The following is a 15034-nucleotide window of genomic DNA, read 5'->3' as shown; positions in this document are numbered from 1 at the left end:
TGGGTTCGACACTCTTACTTATCGAAAGGACTACGATTGATCCCCTATACTTGTGGGTCATCAAGACTCTTTTCTGGTGCCGTTTCCGGGGAGCGAAGCGCCTTTGGTAAGTGGAACTTGGTAAGGAAACATTCATATAGTGTGCTGAAATTTATTGTCACTTGTCACTATGGATACTAATCCTTTGAGGGGCTTGTTCGGGGCATCTGCACCTCGAACGGAATCACAAATAGTTTCTCCTCAACCTGCTGCACCTACTGAAAATACTTGCTTTGAATTTCCTTCGGGTATGCTTGAGAAACTGCTCGCTAATCCTTTTACAGGAGATGGAACATCACATCCAGACTTGCATCTAATCTATGTAGATGAAGTTTGTGGTTTATTTAAGCTTGCGGGTTTGCCCGAGGATGAGGTCAAGAAGAAGGTCTTTCCTTTATCTTTGAAGGATAAGGCGTTGACATGGTATAGGCTATGTGATGATACTGGATCATGGGACTACAATCGGTTGAAATTGGAATTTCATCAAAAGTTTTATCCTATGCATTTAGTACATCGTGATCGGAATTATATTTACAATTTTTGGCCTCGTGACATAGAAAGCATCGCTCAAGCTTGGGGAAGGCTTAAATCAATGTTATATTCATGCCCCAATCATGAGCTCTTGAGATAAATTATCATTCAGAACTTCTATGCCCGGCTTTCTAATGATGATCGCACCATGCTTGACACTTCTTGTACCGGTTCTTTTATGAAGAGAGATATTGACTTCAAATGGAATTTATTGGAGAGAATTAAACGCAACTCTGAAGACTCAGAGCTTGAAGAAGGTAAGGAGTCAGGCATGAATTTCACGTTTGACTGCGTTAAATCCTTTGTCGAGACAAATACTTTTTGTGACTTTAGCGCTAAGTATGGACTTGACTCTGAGATAGTGGCTTCATTGTGTGAATCATTTGCTGCTCATATTGATATCCCCAAAGAGAAGTGGTTTAAATATCATCCTCCTTTAGAATTCAATGTAGTTAAACCCACTCTAGTTGAAGAGAAAGTCATTGCCTATAATGATCCTGTTGTTCCCAGTGCTTACATTGAGAAACCACCTTTCCCTGTTAGGATAAAGGATCATTCTAAAGCTTCAACTGTGATACGTAGAGGCTATATTAAAACACCTACACCCCATGAGCAAATTAGAGTTGAACCTAGGATCGCTATTATCAAAGATCTTCTGTCCGACGATGTTGAGGGAATTAATATTCACTTCTATGAAGATGGTGCTAGAATTGCTAAACCTCACGTTAGAGACAAACATAGGCCTGTTGTTGGCATGCCTGTGGTTTCTGTTAAGATAGGAGATCATTGTTATCATGGTTTATGTGACGTGGGTGCTAGTGTTAGTGCAATACCTCAATCCTTATACGATGAAATCAAAGATGAGATTGCACCTGTTGAGATAGAACCCATTGATGCCACTATTCAGCTTGCCAATAGGATACTATCTTCCCTGTGGGAATTGTTAGGGATGTTGAAGTCTTGTGTGGTAAAACGAAGTATCCTGCTGATTTCCTCGTTCTTGCTACCGCACAAGATAGCTTTTGTCCCAACATACTTGGTAGACCCTTTCTCAATACTGTCAATGCTCATATTGACTATGAGAAGCAAACTGTCACTGTTGGCTTTGAAGGTGTGTCACATGAGTTCAATTTCTCTAAGTTTGGTAGACAACCTCATGAAAACGAGTTGCCTAGTAGGGATGAAACTATTGCCTTAGCCTCTATTGCCGTGCCTCCTACTGATCCCTTAGAGCAATACTTGCTTGAGCATGAAAATGATATGCATATGGATGAAAGGGATGAGATAGATAGAGTTGTCTTAGAACAATATCATATCCTTAAGAATAACTTGCGTGTTGAACTGCTTGGGGATTCACCCCCACAAAAGGGTGATCCTGTGTTCGAGCTTAAACAGTTGCCTGATACTCTTAAGTATGCTTATCTTGATGAAAAAGAGATATATCCTGTTATTATTAGTGCTAGCCTTTCAGAACGTGAAGAAAAGAAGTTACTAAAAACTCCAAGGAAGCACCGTGCTGCTATTGGATATACTCTTAATGATCTTAAGGGCATTAGTCCTACTCTATGCCAGCACAAGATTAAAACTGATCCTGATTTCAAGCCAGTTGTTGATCATCAAAGGAGATTAAATCCTAAGATGAAAGAAGTAGTAAGAAAAGAAATACTAAAGCTATTGGAAGCAGGTATCATCTATCCTGTTGCTCATAGTGATTGGGTGAGTCTGGTGCATTGCGTTCCTAAGAAGGGAGGCATTACCGTTGTCCCTAATGATAAGGATGAATTGATCCCACAGAGGATTATTACTGGCCATAGGATGGTGATCGATTTTAGGAAACTGAATAAAGCCACTAGGAAATATCATTACCCTTTGCCTTTTATCGACCAAATGCTAGAAAGGCTGTCCAAACACACACACTTCTGCTTTCTAGATGGTTATTCTGGTTTCTCCCAAATACCAGTTGCACAATCTGATCAGGAGAAAACCACTTTCACCTTCCCTTTCGGTACCTTTGCTTATAGACGTATGCCTTTTAGCTTATGTAATGCACCCGCCACCTTTCAAAGATGTTTGATGACTATATTCTCTGACTTTTGTGAAAAGATTGTTGAGGTTTTCATGGATGACTTCTCCGTTTACGAGTCTTCCTTTGATGATTGCCTCAGCAACCTTGATCGAGTTTTGCAGAGAGGTAAAGACACCAATCTTGTCTTGAATTGGGAGAAGTGCCATTTTATGATTAATGAAGGCATCGTCTTAGGACATAAATTTTTTGAAAGAGGTATTGAAGTCGATAATGCTAAGGTTGATGCAATCGAGAAAATGTCATACCCCACAGATATCAAAGGTATAAGAGGTTTCCTTGGTCATGCTGGTTTCTATAGAAGGTTCATCAAAGACTTCTCTAAGATTTCTAGGCGTCTTACCAGTCTCTTACAAAAGGATATTCCTTTTGTTTTTGACGATGATTGTGAGGAAGCCTTCGAAATACTTAAGAGGGCTTTGATAACTGCACCTATTGTTCAACCACCTGATTGGAACTTACCTTTTGAGATCATGTGTGATGCTAGTGCTTATGCTGTTGGTGTTGTCCTGGGGCAAAGAGTCGATAAGAAGTTGAATGTTATTCACTACGCTAGTAAAACTCTAGACAGTGCCCACAGAAACTATGCCACTACGGAGAAGGAATTTTTAGCAGTCGTGTTTGCATGTGAAAAGTTCAGGTCTTACATAGTTGATTCCAAAGTCACTATTCACACTGATCATGCTGCTATTAAATACCTCATGGAGAAGAAGGACGCTAAACCTAGACTTATCAGATGGGTTCTCTTGCTACAAGAATTTGATTTGCACGTTGTCGACAGAAAGGGTGCTGATAACCCAGTAGCAGATAACTTGTCTAGGTTGGAGAACGTTCTTGATGACCCACAACCTATTGATGATAGATTTCCCGATGAGCAATTGAATGTCATCAATGCTTCACGTAGTGCACCGTGGTATGCTGATTATGCAAACTATATCGTTGCCAAATACATACCACCTAGTTTCACATACCAGCAAAAGAAGAAATTCTTCTTTGACTTGAGACATTACTTTTGGGATGATCCTCACCTTTATAAGGAAGGAGTAGATGGTGTTATTAGACGTTGTGTACCTGAACATGAACAGGGACAGATCCTACAGAAGTGTCACTCCGAGGCCTGCGGAGGACACCATGCGGGAGATAGAACTGCACACAAGGTATTGCAATCAGGTTTCTATTGGCCCACTCTCTTCAAGTATGCCCGTAAGTTTGTCTTGTCTTGTGACGAATGTCAAAGAATAGGTAATATTAGCAAACATCAGGAAATTCCTATGAACTATTCACTTGTCATTGAACCATTTGATGTCTGGGGCTTTGATTATATGGGACCTTTTCCAAAATACAACGGGTATACTCATATCCTAGTTGTTGTTGATTACGTCACTAAGTGGGTAGAAGCTATCCCCACTAGTAGTGTTGATCACAACACCTCTATCAGGATGCTGAAAGAAGTTATCTTCCCTAAATTTGGAGTCCCTAGATATCTAATGACCGACGGTGGTTCACACTTCATTCATGGTGCTTTCCGTAAAACGCTTGCGAAGTACGATGTCAACCATAGAATTGCGTCTCCCTATCACCCTCAGTCCAGTGGTCAAGTAGAGCTAAGTAATAGAGAGATTAAACTGATTCTGCAAAAGACTGTCAACAGGTCTAGAAAGAATTGGTCTAAGAAGCTCGATGATGCACTGTGGGCTTATTGAACTGCCTATAAGAATCCCATGGGCATGTCTCCATACAAAATGGTGTACGGTAAAGCATGTCATTTACCTCTTGAGCTAGAGCATAAAGCTTATTGGGCAATCAAAGAGCTCAACTTTGATTTCAAACTTGCCGGTGAGAAGAGGTTACTTGATATTAGCTCGCTTGATGAGTGGAGAACTCAGGCATATGAGAATGCCAAGCTGTTCAAAGAGAAGGTTAAGAGGTGGCATGATAAGAGGATACAAAAGCGTGAGTTCAATGTAGGTGATTATGTCTTGCTATATAACTCTCGTTTAAGATTCTTTGCAAGCAAGCTTCTCTCTAAATGGGAAGGTCCCTATGTTGTTGAGGAAGTATATCGTTCCGGTGCTATCAAGATCAACAACACGGAAGGTAATTGTCCGAGAGTGGTAAATGGGCAGATAATCAAGCATTATATCTCAGGTACTCCCATAAATGTTGAAAGCAATATTATCAATACCATAACTCCGGAAGAATACCTAAGGGATATTTATCAGCCTATTTCAGACTCCGAAAACGAAGAGGTATGTGATTCGGTAAGAAAACAGAGTCCAAAACTTTTCGAGTAGGAATTTTTCTCCGTTTTGGAATATTTGAGAAAATACAAAAATTGGAAGTAGTCCGGAAAGTGCGCGAGGAGACGACAAGCCTGCACGGCGCGGGCCCACCCCCTGGCCGCGCCGTGAGGGCTTGTGGCCACCTCGTGCGCCTCTCGGACTCCGTTTTCGTGCGGGGGTACTCCTTCTGGTTTGAAAAAAAAATCATTATATATACTCCTGTTTGGTCTGACCCGTGCATCACGCAGATTTCCTCTATTTTTCGTTTCGAGCATGTTTGTGTTGCAGATCTAGATCGCTATGACTTCCCCAAAAGCTCTGAAGGACAAGATCTTCGAGAAGGTCATCAATCCCTACCTCACGGGAGTGCTGCAACACCCTCAATCTATCGAGATGCGTGAGGGGATGTTGCACATCTGTGATGTTGAGGGGCCTAAGAAGACAGGAAGCGTGGAGACGAGGCTCGAAGCAATGGAGCAACAAGTCTTCAAGTGCCAAGGGATGGTGGAGCGTGGACTCAACGCCAACCACATGATGATCACGGAATTCACCAACAAGCACATGATTGATGCCAATGACATTGGGAAGCATCTCTCCAGGCTCAATGACAGGATTGATCAACTCCAGGCCCAGATCTATGACTTGCAGAACCAAAACTGTGAGTATGAGTATAGATTTAAATCAATACAGTTGGCTGCAGATTTGAGGATTCCGGAGACTCGTTCATCTTTCCATGATAGAGCACATATGCCTTGGAAGACGGAGGATCAAACTCATGTTGCAACAACTCCACCACCATCACCACCAAAGGAAGACAACTGAGCATTGGTATGGGCAATCCCCTTGGCTTGTGCCAAGCTTGGGGGAGTTGCCCCAGTATCGTATCACCATCACATCTTTTGCCTTTACCTTTGTTTTAGTTTTCCTTTTCAGTTTTCTTTTTCTCTAGTAGTTTAAAAGTATTAGTGTTTTAGTCTTGAGTTTTGCTTTGTGTCACCCCCGATGTATTCGAGCTCGTGAGCCATATAATAAAGAGTGCCTTAATTGAAGGGCTTTGCCTCTTGCCATGATCAAAAGAGTGAGAATAGAACAAAAGCATGAAAGATCATGTAATGATCTTATGGGAAGTGATAGCTTCACATATAAAAAGAATGAGGATTGAAACTTGTTGAGGGTAGGCAAACGTAGACCTTGGTCATGGTTTCAATTAATAGGAAGTGATAAAGAAGGAAAAGTTCACATATAAATATATCATCTCTGACACCATATATGATTGTGAACACTCATTAAACTATTGCATGCCTAGAAGTAGATGTTGGACAAGGAAGACAGCATAATGAATTGTGTTTGCTTGGCTCTGAACAATGTTATATGATTAGAGATCCCTTAGCATGTGACGATTGCTTCCACCTCATATTAGCCAAAACTCCCGCACCAAGTAGAGATACTACTTGTGCATCCATAAACCATCAACCCAGTTTTGCCATGTGAGTCCACCATACCTACCTACGGATTGAATAAGATTTCTCAAGTAAGTTGGCATCGGTGCAAGCAATAAAAAATGCTCTCTAATATGTATGATCTATTAGGGTGTGTAAAATAAGCTTTGTACGAACCTGTGATGAGGAAGACATAAAAGCGACAGACTGCATAATAAAGTTCTTATCACAGGAGGCAATATAAAGTGACGTTCCTCCACACTAAGAGGACACACATCCAAACCCCAAAAGCGCATGACAACCTCTGCTTCCCTCTGCGAAGGGCCTATCTTGTACCTTTACTTTTTATCCCTGAAAGACTCATGGTGATCTTCACCAATTCCTTATTTCGCCTTTATCTTGGCTACCGTCATATGCTTGGGAAAGATCTATATTCATATGTCAACTTGGAGGTAAGTATTCATGAATTATTATTGTTCACATTACCCTTGAGGTAAGCAGTTGGGAGGCAAAACTGTAAGCCCCTATCTTTCTTTGTGTCCAGCTGAAACTTTGATCTCATGAGTACCACGTGAGTTGTAGCAATTGTAGAGAACGAAAGAATGATTGAGTATGTGGATTTGCTTTACAAGCTCTTATTTGACTCTTTCTCATGTTGTGATAAATTGCAATTGCTTCAATGACTAAAGGCTATCGGTTGTTACTTCTCAGTAAGGTTCTTGATCCATGCTTTACTTTGTGAAGTAATTATCACTTTAGCATGAGAGATTATATGTTGGTATTGTTGTTCTGATCATGATCATGATGCATGCATGTTCGTATCTTGTTTTGTCGACACCTCTCTCCCTAAACAAGTGGACATATTTATTGAGCTAGGCTTTCGCTTGAGGACAAGCGAGGTCTAAGCTTGGGGGAGTTGATACGTCCATTTTGCATCATGTTTTCATGTTCATATTTATCGCTTCTTGGGCTGTTATTTCACTTCACGGTACAATACTTATGCCTTTTCTCTCTTATTTTGCAAGGTTTACATGAAGAGGGAGAATGCCGGCAACTGGAATTCTCGCCTGAAAGTGGAGCAAAGTTGAGATACCTATTCTGCGCAACTCCAAACGCCGTAAAAATCAACAAGTATTTTTTCCAGATTTATAAAAAATACTGGGCCGAAGAAGCGCTAGAGGGGCGCCAGCAGGTGGCCACAAGCCTGCATGGTGCGGCCACCCCCAGGCCGCGCCATGAGGGCTTGTGGGCAGCCTACTGGCCCACTAGGCCCCCTCTTCTGCTATATGAAGGGTTTCGTCCAGAAAAAAATCAAGGAGGAGCTTTTTCGTGGATTCGCCGCCGCCACGAGGCGGAACTTGAGCAGAACCAATCTAGAGCTCCGGCAGGACGATCCTGTCGGGGAAACTTCCCTCCCGAAGTGGGAAATCGTCGCCATCGTCATCACCAACACTCCTCTCATCGGAGGGGACTCGTCACCATCAACATCTTCATCAACACCATCTCATCTCCAAACCCTAGTTCATCACTTGTAACCAATCTCCGTCTCGCGACTCCGATTGGTACTTGTAAGGTTGCTAGTAGTGTTGATTACTCTTTGTAGTTGATACTAGTTGGATTATTTGGTGGAAGAGTTTATGTTCAGATCCTTGAAGCTACTCATTACCTCTCTGGTCATGAATATGATTATGCTTTGTGAGTAGTTACTTTTCTTCCTGAGGACATGGGATAAGTCATGCTAATAGTAGTCATGTGAATTTGGTATTCGTTCAATATTTTGATGTGTTGTATGTTGTTTTTCCTCTAGTGGTGTTATGTGAACGTCGAATACATAACACTTCACCATTATTTGCGCCTAGAGGAAGGCATTGGGAAGTAGTAAGTAGATGATGGGTTGCTAGAGTGACAGAAGCTTAAACCCTAGTTTATGCGTTGCTTCGTAAGGGGCTGATTTGGATCCACTATTTTAATGCTATGGTTAGACTTTCTCTTAATTCTTCTTTTGTAGTTGCGGATGCTTGCGAGAGGGGTTAATCATAAGTGGGATGCTTGTCCAAGTAAGGGCAGTACCCAAGCGCTGGTCCACCCACATATCAAACTATCAAAGTAACGAACGCGACTCATATGAACATGATGAAACTAGCATGACAGAAATTCCTATGTGTCCTCGGGAGCGCTTTTCCTCCTATAAAACTTTGTCTAGGATTGTCCCTTGCTACAAAAGGTATTGGGCCACTTTGCTTCACCGTTGCTACTTTTGTTACTTGTTGCTCGCTACGAATCATCTCACCACACAATCACTTGTTACCGATAATTTCAGTGCTTGCAGATATTTCCTTGCTGAAAACCACTTGTCAGATCCTTATGCTCCTCGTTGGGTTTGACACTCTTACTTATTGAAAGGACTACGATTGATCCCCTATACTTGTGGGTCATCAATGAACTGAACAAGTCTTAGGAAAAGCTCACACAGGAGAACTCAAAGCTGAAGCTTCACATGGGTGATCTGTAGAAGGGACATGAGAAGCTCACTTTAGGCAGGCTGAACTGAAGCTTCACATTGTTGATTTGCTAAGGCGAGAGGAGAGGAATAAGAAGAAGTTGAAGGGCATACAGTACATCTTGGCAGAATGAATAAGATGTAGAGCATGCTTAGCTAACATTGTGTGAAATATGATGTTGTCTAGAAGTAGTACATGTGCATTATGGATGTGTAGTTGTGAGCTAAGTTGGACTTATGGTGTTTCTTATAAGTTGTGACCTATGTTGAACTCTACTATGATGTGTAAGAATCTATTAAGTATGTTGCTTCAAGCTATCTTTGATGACCTATCTTATATCTTATATCTAATGTGATGACCTATGTTATATGTTATATCAAATGTGATGACCTATGTTATGTAATGACCTATGTTATATGATACTCCTTCTGTCGAGAATTACTTGTCGCAAAAATGGATAAAAATGATTGTATCTAGAACTAAAATACATCTAGATACATCCATTCCTCACACAAGTATTTTCGGACGGAGGGAGTATATGTTATATGAGCATAGTCTTATATGATGACCTATGCCAAATATGAAACACCTTAATCCATATCAAATATCAAGACGTTTACTCCATCTCAAATGTGAACCCTTACTCCATATTAAATATTAAACAAAACATTGTTGAGGAGTACTCATCACATATCTTAGTACACACATCACATAATTTGAATCTTAGTACACACATCACATATCTTAGTACAATAGATGTTCACATAACTCAGTAGCAAACATAACATGGTTCAAAAGCTTACATAGCAACAGGGTTCAAAGCATATATAACTCATTGAACTCATCTCTTACCACTAGTAGTAAAAAAGCCATCCATCTAGTATGGGTTCCTGGGCCACTAGCACTATAAGGAGCACTAGAAGTTGAAGCACCAGAAGTTGAAGCTCTCGGAGCACAGAATGGTCTTTGATCCCTTGTAGCGACAGATCTTCCACCCCCAGTAGATCTTGCAGCTGGCTGTGATCTTGCGGTTGGCTGTGATCTTCAGCTAGAGTAGATTCAACATCATTCCTTGATCTTGCAGGTGCCTGTGATCTTGCATCATTCCTTGATCTTGCAACGGTGGGTTGTGATCTTGTAGTTGGAGTAGATTCAGCATCATTCCTCGATCTTGCAGGTGCCTTGCAAATGAGCAACGTAAACCATGTAGTTAGTCAAGCAAGATAGTTACTAAAAAGACACAAATACAAAAAATTATACTACTAGACAAGGGGATTACCACATGCTTATTTTTCCTCATAGCCAACTCTGGTTTCAAAGATTTCTTGCAGTTGGTGTGCCTATCGCCTTAGAGCCCATAATTACCACATCTTATAGTGCCCATTCTAGAATTGTCCTTTGGCTTTGGAACTTCAAACCTGCCCTTTATCCTCTTTTCTTTCTTCCTTCCTCTCTTTACATGGAAGTCAGGTGGCTCTATGTCTGGTCCATTTGTCTTTGTCCAATCATGTTCACGAGGAACAGGATATATCATAGGTTCATACGAAGCGAGATACATAGGTTTTTTGAAGAATTTGGAAACATAGTCCTCTGGAAACCTTTTTGCCTTATTAATTGCTGGTATAGCATGGTTGCATGGTATGCGAGATAGGTCCCACTTTCTCTAACCACATGTGTGTTGTTCCAAGTTAACTTGATCTGTTTGCTGCCCACTCGTCACTTGCCATAGATTTACACTAGCTTGAATTGGTTTGCAAAATCTTTCCCTTTGCTTTTCCACCTCTAGCTTTTCAGCATAATGGCGTGTGATCTCCCAAAAAGTTGCTTTTCCTCTCTCTCTCTATTCCTATGCTACCTCACCATCTGCTTGTCCTTAATACCATCAACCACAGTCCTAATAGATTTTTTCCTAAAATCTAAGATGTACTTGTTGAACACCTCTCATAGGTTGTTAACAACCAAGTCTGTCTTACAATTAGTGTGAAAAGCATGTCTAGCCCAGAAGTGTTTAGGTATTCCACTTAGCCACTTCCAAGCTTACTCACTATCATTTTTCAAATCATTCATTGCAATGTTGTGTTTGTGTTGGTTATAAGCATAACTTGCATTATCCATACGTTTCTTAAGATCTCCCCCCCTAAACCCAGCATTTTGGAAATTTGCATAGAGGTGTCTAAGGCAAAATATTTGATGGTAGTTTGGAAATACTTGATTTACTGCATTTAGTAGCCCACGTTCACATAATATAACGTACTAAGCTATTGTAGTATTGAGGATACAACATACATATAAATAGGGAGATGCATGCACACCTTATGTCTATGAGACATGATTATGTAAGGGCCATATTTCCCATATTCACCTCATATACATATCTTGAGTTGGTGTAGAAACCAACACCAGTTTGTTGTGTCCTCTTGTCTAACTATAGCAAATGCTAGTGGAAATATGTTGTTATTTCCATCTCTACCAGTGGCAGCTAGGATTTGAGCACCAATATTCAGCTTAATAAAGCACCCATCAACACCTATTTATTCAAGCAAGCGACATTTTAAGTAAACATCTATCATTCACATGGTGTGATCTACAAGCATTCTATATAAAGTAAATAAACATGTCACTAACCAAGGAACGGCTTGCATCCATTGAGAAATCCCTCTCTTGCTCCATTTATGCAAAAGAACATAGCATGAAACCTTGGTCCACGATGTGGTCTATTCGTTGTAGCTTTTGGAGTAATAGTTGCCACAACAACTCTACTTCCAGGGTTTGTATCCATGATGGTTTGAGCATAGTCCCTAAGCGTGGGATACGCTGCTTGTGCTCTCCTAATACAACTTCCACAGCAAGGTTATTGAACCTATAGGTCATGTGCATGAGCACATCAACACCAGACTTCTCTTGGCAGTTCTCAATTAGAGTGGATATGCTAGTGCTTGGATAAAGTCTGAACAATGACTCATAGGTCTTTGCAAGCCACTTTACACTAACCCTAGATGACTCTGTACTGCTAGGGAAAGTGTACTGCAGCCTCATCTTCTTAATAGCACATGTCTTTTCCCCTTTGATAACTGCAGCAACTATGAAGAACTTGCACTTCTCTTGTTTGCAACATGCAAAGATCCTTTTGCCTGAGTTTCTGTGGTACCTGAAATTTCTTGCCAGTGTAATGTGCAAGCTCAATAATGCTTCTCTGAATTTCTTCTCATTCTTATAGCACATTGACAGACACAACCGCTGATGTGGTTGTTCAAGTTTTTCATTGTACCGTATCCTAGGTTTTCTTTTCTTGTCCCTACTCTTCTTGCGTGTATGTAGGACATATGCTGGTGCCACATGTCCATCATCATCCTCACTGCCAAACAACAACCCATGATCTTCTTCATCTGATGAAGGAGTGAAACAAGGTTTCACCTCCTCTAAAACACTAGAGTGTGACCTATCGGTGGGCCCTCCCCCAACTGGGAGCTTATGCCTCTACCTTGCAGGTTGTTGCATGGGTGGTTCTTTTATTGCAACAACATTCACCTCCTCCTCATTCTCAAACAAATCCTCAACCTCAGTGTCACCCTCATAAGCTAAGTGTTCCTCTTCTGATTCTTCACCTGAAGCTTCGTATTCATCTTCTTCATTTGCTAGTCTTTTCCCTTCTATTATTTGTATGTCTTCATCAATCATGTACCTCTCCACGCTAAAAGGGTTGTTATCACTATCATAGGCATCCTCGTCATCACTACCCTTATATCCCTCTTGCTCCTCTTCCTCCACCACAACTTTTAGCTTCCCCTTAGTGACATTTCTACTCTCCTGTGTGCACATAGCAGTATGTTGAGTAGGTTGCACTTTACTACTGTTGCTGCCCTGACTCTGAAAAACTACACCATGACCATCAACAGAAATAACACCACGCTCACTGAGATCATACACAACACGTGGTTGATATAAGACTGCAACTAATTCATTTACTTTATGATTGATGTTGCCCTCACTAACAAATCCTGAACTGGCACGTGTTGTTGCCCTCACTAACAAATTCAAAACTAATGAATCCTCATACTGCTTCTTCACTTGTTGTAGTTTGATGTTTGTGTCAATCAGTTCTAATCCATGATCTCTCTCATCTCGTGCAGCCATATTCTTCATGTGGTATAGTTCATGATTGAAATGAAATCCTACTGCTTGCAACAGTGCATACATATTCAGAAATGTGACATCGCAACAGTGCATACATATTCAGAAATGTGACATCTGAGCTGCAAATCTTCCTATCCAAATTATGACCAGCATCAAAGCGAATCCTAACATTCCACATAACATCATCTAACCTACAAGCCATGACAAAATTGAATTCTTTCAGTGCTTTAGATCACAAACCCTAGCCCTCTCATTTGAACATTCCAGAAGCAATAAACGAAGGGACTTACATCACTCCACCCTCTCTAATGATCCAGTGATGGCTTGTGGTGGGGTTGGCCACCCACATCTCAACGAGCCGCACCCGTTGCTCCATGGACATGGGCACCTCCTCCTCCTCTTCCTCGTCGCCGGTGTAGTAGGACGAACTAGAGCCATCCAGACCGATGTGATCATCGCTCCCGAGGCTAGGAAGGTCGTCGTAGCCTCCCACGTCATCACTGCCGCCCACACCACTGCCGCCGCCGAGGGTCGCCGCAGCCATCATCCGAGAGCAATGGGGAGAGAGGGGAGAATGAAAACTAGGGTTCATCGGGCGGACCGGCTCGGTTTGACCGAGCCTGCTGAAGGCCGACCGCGTCGGCCTCGTCCTAGTCGGCACAGTCGCACGCGCCGATTGACCACTATGTCACGTGACAGGTAGGGCCGCGCGGTCAGATACATGGTCCATACAAAGTTATACGGTTTTCAACCCTTCTTACAACAATTAGGCCAAAAAATGATACTGAACTGCGACAAAAATGAAATGTGATACTGAGTCGTTACATGGTGCGCAAATTAACTCACAGAAACTAACATAAACTTTGCCAAAAGTAGTAGCCTGAATGCATAAATCACCATAATATGGAGCAGCCGATGTAGAAGAGAACCCTCCAGCCTCAAGTATCTCGATAGCGTTAAGACAATACCATTGGATTATAATTTTGTTTACACGCAACTCATTTGCCAATGCTAGTCCACATCTAATAGCCATAGCTTCAGTTGTTGTCGCATCAATTGCATATAAAAACCCCTCATTGCATGCCGCCAAGAATCTTTCCATATCATACATGGCCACTGCTCATACACTAACGGATTGAGTACTATCATCAAACGATGCATCTGTATTGATACAGGTGAATCCTTCATTTGGTTTCTTCTGTTAGAATAAATCCGAGGCACTTTGTAGATCATCCGAGGACCAAGCAATCACACGAGCACGACACGAGATTTGTTAACGAGGTTCACCGATATGGCTACATCCCCGGGGCATGACTACAGGCGCTCCTCCCCGTGACACCGACACAATACCGCACCCTGGCCGCCCTGGGCACCGGCACATGCCGCCGGCTCCCCCTGCACGCCTGTGCTATTATGTTGACATATGTTACATCGTGTTTCTAGCCCCGCTACATATGAGAGGCTTAGGATACAAGTGTCCTATTAGGACACGACTCCATATCCTGTCTAAACACAATACTACTACAAGTCCAACTGTAACCTACCTTGTACAAAATATTTGACACAACTTTAACAAATTCCACCTTGACGAATATTCTCCACCACCTTGAATTCGTCCATGTGTCAAACTTCCATGTACATTGGACTTGAGCTTATCCCATAAGCACCGCTGCTACTCCAAAGACTTCATGTGACTCCACCGGCAACTTGTAGTTCCTTCTTTTCCTGACCATAGTCAACGCTCGAACGAAAATTAAGCTCCACATTACTCTAGTTGCTCCAAACTTTCAGAGTATCCAACACCATCACACACCGATCACTGACCTGCGTGAAAGTGAACAACTCATATTGGGTGTCGCACATAAGAGTTACCTGAACTCAACACCACCGCTCTTCCTTGACCGCCCGTCTGAAACTTGAAGGAATTTCACCATTGCTTGTAGTCATCTCGAGTCAAAATTCGTAGTCTGTCTCACCACATGTATGACCACCAGAGCCCTGGCCTGTCTACATGCCCGTACGTAC

Source organism: Hordeum vulgare, chromosome 3H, assembly GCF_904849725.1.
Source record: "Hordeum vulgare subsp. vulgare chromosome 3H, MorexV3_pseudomolecules_assembly, whole genome shotgun sequence".
Classification (NCBI taxonomy): Eukaryota; Viridiplantae; Streptophyta; class Magnoliopsida; order Poales; family Poaceae; genus Hordeum; species Hordeum vulgare.
The sequence above is the reverse complement of the archived record's forward strand: the minus strand, read 5'-3'. Positions refer to the sequence as shown.